This window comes from Odocoileus virginianus, chromosome 14 (assembly GCF_023699985.2).
Source record: "Odocoileus virginianus isolate 20LAN1187 ecotype Illinois chromosome 14, Ovbor_1.2, whole genome shotgun sequence".
NCBI classification, from domain to species: Eukaryota; Metazoa; Chordata; class Mammalia; order Artiodactyla; family Cervidae; genus Odocoileus; species Odocoileus virginianus.
In genome coordinates this window covers 62804059-62811737 of record NC_069687.1, presented here as the reverse complement: position 1 = coordinate 62811737, position 7679 = coordinate 62804059, and the positions used below count along the sequence as shown (strand labels likewise).

The 7679-nt window shown below is 47.9% G+C and overlaps 1 long non-coding RNA gene across 1 annotated transcript in view; it reads left to right on the top strand.

The window, feature by feature from the left end:
* Window positions 1-5298: 5298 nt before the first annotated feature.
* LOC110141656 (uncharacterized) overlaps window positions 5299-7679 on the top strand; it is a 65048-nt gene continuing 62667 nt past the window's right edge. The window contains exon 1 of the long non-coding RNA XR_011491283.1: window positions 5299-5578. This is a non-coding gene — a long non-coding RNA (uncharacterized lncRNA). The remainder of the gene's footprint in view (window positions 5579-7679) is intronic.

Below are 7679 nucleotides of genomic sequence, written 5' to 3'. Positions count from 1 at the left end.
TAGATATGGCTGCTATCCTCTGGAAGGCTCCTCCTGCCTGCTTGACATTATAATTTTGAAGTTGCAGAGATCTCAGAGTTATAACACCCCAGCCGTTATTTCCAAATCCGCCCCTCCTTAAGGGTTCCGTTTCAGTGTCCGCCACTGTCAAGCCAGAGATCTAGGAGTGTCTGATTTTTCTTTTTCCCTCATCCCCAATATCCAAGCAATTGGTTAGTCCTGTCCATGGTACCTCCAGGACAGAACTCTTCTGGATCACTTTTCTCCATTTCACTGACATCATTTTACTCCATCAGCTCTTAATGATTGCAATAGCATCCCAATGGCATCTCCCGCTTCTTTATTATTCTCTCTAATCCAAGAGTTCTCAAAGTGGGGTCCCCAGACCAGCAGTAGCATCAGCTCCTCAGAACTTGTTAGCATTTCATATTCTTGGACCTCCCTCAGACATACTGAATCAGAGTGTTTGGGAGTGGGGCCCAGCAATCGTGAGTTTTACAAGCACCCCAGGTGATTTGGGGGCAAGCTTGTGTTTCAGAACATCTTCAATCCATCCTCTGATCAGAGCTATGGTCCTCTGACTAGGGCTTTTTTTTTTTTAAATGCATTCTCTTCTTTTTAAAAATTTATTTTATTCAAGTATAGTTGATTTACAATGGTGTGTGAATTTCTGCTGAACAGAGAAGTTATTCAATTATATATATACATATATACACATTCTTTTTCATATTCTTTTCCATTATGGTTTATCACAGGATACTGAATATAGTTTCCTGTGCTGTACAGTAGAATCTTGCTTTTTTATACCTTCTTTATGTTGTAATGGTTTGCTGATTCCAAACTCCCAATTCACCCCTCCCCACCCCCCTGAATTGGCAACCACTAGTCTGTTCTCTATATTTGTGAGTCTGTTTCATAGATAAGTTAATTTGTATCATATTTTAGATTCCATCTGTAAGTGATATCATATGGCATTTGTCTTTCTCTTCCTGATTTACTTCACTTAGCATGATCATCTCTAGGTCCATCCATGTTGCTGCAAATGGCATTACTTCATTCTTTTTAATGCCTGAGTAATATTCCATTATATATACATACACATTTATTTACCACATCTTCTTTATCCGTTCATCTGTCAATGAACATTCAGATTGTTTCGATGTCACAATTCACTGTTGTGAGTAGTGCTGCTGTGAACAGAGGAGTGCATGTATCTTTGAATTACAGCTTTCTTCAGATATGTGCCCTGGAGTGGGATTGCTGGATCACATGGTAGTTCTATTTTTAGTTTTTTGGGGAGCCTTCATACTATTCCCCATAATGGCTGTACCAGTTTACATTCCCACCAACAGTGTAGGTGCGTGCAAGCAAGCTAAGTTGCTTCAGTTGTGTCCAACTCTTTGCGACCCCATGGACTGTAGCCCATCAGACTCCTCTGTCCATGGGGTTCTCCAGGCAAGAATACTGCAGTGGGTTGCCATTTCCTCCTCCAGGGGATCTTCCTGACCCAGGGATGGAACCCATGTCTCTTGCGTCTCCTGCATTGGCAGGTGGTTCTTTACCACTAGCACCACAGCAGTGTAGGAGGATTCCCTTTTCTCCACATCCTCTCCAGCATTTATTGTTTTTAGACTTCTTAATGATGGCCATTCTGACTGGTACAGAGTGGTACCTCATTGTAGTTTTGATTTGCATTTCTCTATGCAGTCTCTTATTTACTCACATCTTACAGATGAGGGAGCTGAGGCCTGACCTTAGAAGGTAAATTGGATTGTCTAACTTCCAAGCTGAATACCCTTCAGAAACTTCCCACTGCACTTAGAACAAACACTGCATCATCTGACTCTGGCCTCTCTCCCCAGCCTCCCATGAGCGATGCTTTTCCTTGGACTCACTTGTTTTCAGACATTGTCATCTTTAAGTTCCATGAACACACGACTCCGTTTCCAGCCTCAAGGCCTTTGCACATGCTGTTCCCTCTGCCTGGAACACTCACTCTCACTTTACATGAATAGCAGCGTCACTTCACTGTTCTTGCACAGCAAAAATGTCACCTCCTTAGAAAGACCTCCCCTGACTATCTTAAAGTAGATTTCCCCAGTATTATCGTTTCAGTCCTTCTTTTCATCTCTTCACAGCGCAGTTGGTGGCAACTTTATTCATTCTTTTCTTTTTTTTTTTTGGTCTCCTCAAATAGGAAGGCAGAAACTGTGTCTTTTCACCATCAAATTCCTAGTACGTAAGCATTTAGTCCTGGAAATATAGCATGGAATGAATGGATGAACATAGTGTAGATTATTTTAGTTTTCTGACAACATCTTTAAGATCTCAGCTCAAATATGACCTTCTCTGCGGGGCCTTCCCTTGTTACCCTAAAAGTGAAAGTCACTCAATAGTGTGTGACTCTTTGCGACCCCATGGACTGTACAGTCCCTGGAATTCTCCAGGCCAGAATACTGGAATGGGTAGCCATTCCCTTCTCCAGGGAATCATCCCAAGCCAAGGATCGAACCCATGTCTCCCGCATTGCGGGCAGATTCTTTACCAGCTGAGCCACCAGGGAAGCCTTGTTGCCCTCGGCAGAATGAAACCTTTGTTCGCTCAGCACCCTGGTGGCGCCATCGTGACACCCAGCTCTTCCCCAGGCGGGGAGGGGAGGCAGCGGGCTGGAAGAGTGTGGCCTTGGCCACACAAAGGCCTGGGTCCACAGAGCAGCCAGTGTCACATCCGGGCTGCTGCAGTTTCCCCTGAGTTTCCTCACCTGGGAGGCGGGGAGTTTCTCGTGAGGATGAGATAATGTGCCTGGCATAGGGCAGGTCCCTCCGGAGTGGTAGCTGTTAGGTTTTAGAATGAGTTAGTCACATAACTCTCTTGCTCAAGAGCCTGGAGGCCCTTGGAGAGCTGGCCTGTGTCTTGTTACCCATGCTGGTTAGGGAGGAGAGATGGTGAGTCCCCCTGCACACCCTCCACATGCGTGTCCAGGGCATGGTTTTGCTGACTAGTTGGCCAGAGGACAGTGAGAAGGGGGTCTCTGTGGGTGAGCCTGGCCTACAAGTTCCAGGGAACAGGAACAGAACTGGTCTGAAAAGCAAGCGGATGTTTTTAGTGATGCCCCTGTCCCGTGAACGGCACAAACAGGTGAGCCAGGGACACAAGAAAAATCATGGGATCATAGCTGAGTATCCTATTGCCCAGAGACGCCATAGATTTGTTTTGCAACACTGCTTGGAAAGGACTGGTTGGGCGTTTTTCAACCTGAATCCTCTTCCTTCCAGCGTTGGTCCTCTGTTGCATGGGTGACAGGGACTGCAGGACACACCAGATTCCTGGGAAGTGCATCGAAGGTCATTGCCTGACCCTCACTTGGTCATAAGTGAAGTCTACTCTTTTCTGAGACTCTTGGTGTCAGTAGATGCCGAAGCTGCCTGTCCAGTCCACCCTCTTCCATGGAGCTTCTCGAGCCGCTCCACCTGCTGCAGACCTTCCCCCAGGCCTATGAGCAGGAGACTCCCCTCTAAGTGAAGCAGTGTCCGCCATCTCGTACTGTGTTCTGTCTCAGGAACTCGGGGTCCTGGCTTCCTCTGGAGGCAGGATGTTGCCACCGGTCAGCTTCCTGAGCACTTCTGGGGACAGCCCACACCAGGGGAGCCTCTACTCCAAGGCCTTCCTTAGTATATGTCAGTGTTTCCCGCACTTCAGGCACTTGGGTCTCACCTTCACAAGTTTTGCTGTAGTATGCTTGCAACTAGAGTTGTCCTTTGGTGTCTGAGGGAGGTGGGGGCCAGGACCCCCACAGATACCAAAATCCAAGACTGCTCAAGTCTTTTATTTTGATAAAATGGCATGGTACACGTGGCCTTCTGTATCCGTGGGGTCTGCCTCTGTGCATTCACCCAGTCCATCCCCGGCTGGTTGACTTCTTAGATGCAGAACCCGCAGATACTGAGGGTCGACTATACTTAACATTGTTGCCTCATATTTTTCTTTGAACCTACTCACTTTTTCATATCAATAGATTTATTTAAAATGGAAAATTTATACCACTGTCTGCTTTATTTCAACTGCTGGTGTCAACTGCCATGAAATGATACAAATAGTATAAAACAAAACAAAATCACTTTAGGCATTTCCACTAGATCTACCCAAAATTTGAGCTTGAGGCCTTCTTTCTCTTTGTTGAAAGACAGAACAGCAAGTTTAGAGATGTGTTAAATTGTGACTTTTTCCTTGAAAATAATCAGGAAGTTTGAAAGAGAGTTGAGAACAAATGATTGATTTGAATGAATGGTCTTAAGGCTATGTCTGAGTACCACCTAAACCAAAGTGACTAGAGTTACTTTATACAGTACTTCAACATTTCTGAGAGACTGAGTTTTAAATGTTCTCAGCACAAAAGAGAATTGTTAATTATGTGACGTGATCGAGTTGTTACCTAAAACTCTGGTGATAATCATATAAATGTATGAAATCAACACATCATATACCTTTAACTTACACAGTCATAAGCAAGTTTATCTCAAAAACTAACTAATACACAGTGAAGGCACAAAGTGTTTTACCGAGATTCACTTACCTATCTTTACAATAATATTATGATGTTGGATTCTAATTATCCCCCTTTCAGTTTAGGATGTCAAGGCATCAGGAGGTTAGCTTGCCCACGTTCATGCAGCTGTTGAGTGGTAGAGGCCGAATTTGAACCTAGCCGCCTGGTTCGGAATGCCTTCATCTCAAAGGCTACTTTCAGCAGGCTCTTGGAGATCCCCATTCATCTGAACACTTTGGGGATGCTGGCCATGTGAAGGGCGGCAGGGAGTGAGGCCTGACCGCCTCATCCCTGGGTGTGGTGGGTCTGCCACAGACAGAGCTAAGTAACCCATCGACCGAGCTGCTTCCTCTTAGGGCCTGGAGCTATAGTCATCACTGTGGCAGTGGCGCTTCTGTCTTTAGCTCTGTTCTCTTCCTTGAGTGCCTGTGGGGAACCAGGACGTGGACACAGATATGTCCCTTGCTCTCCAGGCACCCCCAGTGGTCCAGTGGGGGCATGAGGCTGGACTCTGAAAGACCTGCATGATGGAGTGCTACTCTGGAGGGGGGCACGACGGGGTGGGCTGGGCTGCAGGCACCTCACTCAGGTTGGGAGAGGTCGGTGGGGGTTAGAGAGCGCCTCCTGAAATGAGGAAGGAAAGAAGGGAGGTGCAGAGCGGGGGGAAGCGGGAGAGAAGATACAAGGCGGAGCAGCTGGCTGTGTGCAGGGCAGCATGCTTCTCAGCTCCCTTGGAAAGCCTGGGCAAGTCTGGGTTCCCCAGACTTGCTTGCTCGGAAAGCCCTGGGCCGCCCTGCGGGGGAGAACCTGAGCTGACGCTCCTTTCTTGTTGCTCTTTCCAAGGGACACGGATTTGCAACGTGTGCTCAGCAGCCGGTGAGAGCCTCCCATTCGGAGAGAGAAATGGATGCTTTGGTGCCCGGCCATTCTGCCAGAGAACCGAAGGTCACTGCAGTTTGATTTTTACAGACTCTGTACCACTCTTGCACTCCGAGGTGCAAGGTTGGCCAGCGCAGCGAGGTCATTTTCGGGGTGAGTTTATTTTAAACCCCGTACTGCCAGTTGGGTCAGATTTTTACGTGATGATTTTGTGTTCTGCATATAAGGAAGTACTACTGCTTGTTGACCTCTGTGAATATGCCCAAAACATCTTGCTCCAGAATAAACTCGTGCTTTGCTGATGAAATGAGACATACTGGGGCCACACTCAGAATAGAATGTCCTTGGCCTGGTGATCCCCTGTGAGCCGCTGACAAGAGCTGGAGAGCGGGCACTGCCACGCTCTGTACTTGGAGCTCCTGACTGAGGGCAAGAGCCTCCAGAACATGAAGCCGAAAGGCTGTGCAGAGGGACAGGCCGTGGGGGCGTGCTCAGGCTCCCTGGACTATTTAAAGCGAGTACACACTCTTGTTCAGCATGTGAGAAGTGGTGGTGGAGGGCCAGTTTGGCCCAGGAGGGGAGGAAAAACAATCACAACTCAGACCTTCTACCCAGAGCAGTTTAGGTTGTATCTACGTGGAAAATGGAAGTTGTTTGAAAATCTGCTCAGGACACACAGGCCGGCTGACCGTCACTAGTGAACTGTGTGGCCCAAGTATCCTTTTCATGTGGAATGTGGAGGTTAAGCTGTCAGGGGAGCTTTCAGGTCACTTTTAGATTTTAAGTCGAAGTAAAGGAGAGGTAGGGGCTTCCCAAGTGGTGCTAGTAGTAAAGAACCTGACTGCCAGTGGAGGGGATGTAAGAGATGTGAGTTTGATCTCTGCTTTGGGAAGATCCCCTGGAGGAGGGCATGGCAACCCACTCCAGTATTCTTGCCTGGAGAAACTCATGGACAGAGGAGCCTAGCGGGCTATAGTGCATGGCATTGCCAAGAGTTGGACATAACTTGCTGAGATTATTTTGCTCAGTGTATTGAGCCATGTTCTTCAGCTGCAAGTAATGGAGACTCTCTGGAAATTTGTTGGTAGGATGTTGGGGGCAGTCATGTTGTAGGAACCACGATGGTGGAAGGATACAAGTGCCACTTGGAGATGCAGAACAGTAGGGTTTATTCAGCACCGATGCGGGTGCAGCGGAGTTGCCTCCAGAGGCTGAGTGCCCACGCTTTGTTCTGGGTATCTTTTATACACCACAAACTTCCAAGTCTTTAGGGTTTTCCCACTCAAACAGCTCAGATTCTTCCCCTCCCCAGGCAGCCCAAGTTCCCGCCAAGCAATCAAGATCACAGAAGCGAAAGTGGGGAATGATGAGCCGCAGCTGTTAAAGCAAGATAACAGAAGCAGAAAGCAAAAGGTTGTCATTCTGACTGGGGTCTTTGATCTTACCCCCATCTCAGAGGATTGGAAGAAAAGCTGAATTTCTGCAAAGGAGGGGACCCAGGACAACTCTGGGGACCTGGGTGCTTGCTTAGTCACTCAGTTGTGTCCGATTCTTTGCAACCCCATGGACTGCTGCCTGCAAGGCTGCTCTGTCCATGGGAATTCTCCAGGCAAGAATACTGGAGCGGGTTGCCATGCCCTCCTCCAGGGGATCTTCCCAACCCAGGCATCGAACCTAGGTCTCCCACATAGCAGGCAGATTCTTTACCATCTGAGCCACCAGGGAAGCCTGGGGACCTGGGTAACATCACTTAAATGCTGTCTCTGGAGCTTTACCGACATGTCCATCAAAGCCTAACCTTTTCTTGGCCTTGTGTCACCCTATTCTGGGCTTCTGCAGTGGCTCATAATGGCTCGTTGGGTAAAGAATCCACCTACAATGCAGGACACACAGGAAATGCAGGTTTGATCCCTGGGTCAGGAAGATGCCCTGGAGAAGGAAATGGCAACCTACTCCAGTATTCTTGCCTGGAGAATTCTGTAGACAGAGGAGCCTGGCAGACTACAGTGCATGCAGTTGCAAAGAGTCAGACGTGAAAGAGTGCATGAGGGCATGCCCTATTTTAGCTTTGAAATTTCTGGGTGGCCTGGGGTCTGACTGACTGTGTCTTGGGTGCAGTGCCCACTTGTTGTGCGATGGAGCACAAGGCGCCTCAACTAACAGGCCCATCAAGACATGCAGTGTTGGGGTACGGGTAGGGAGAAAAGGGGAAGAACAGCTCTCCAAAAGAAAGATGTGTTGTTATCTGAAAAGG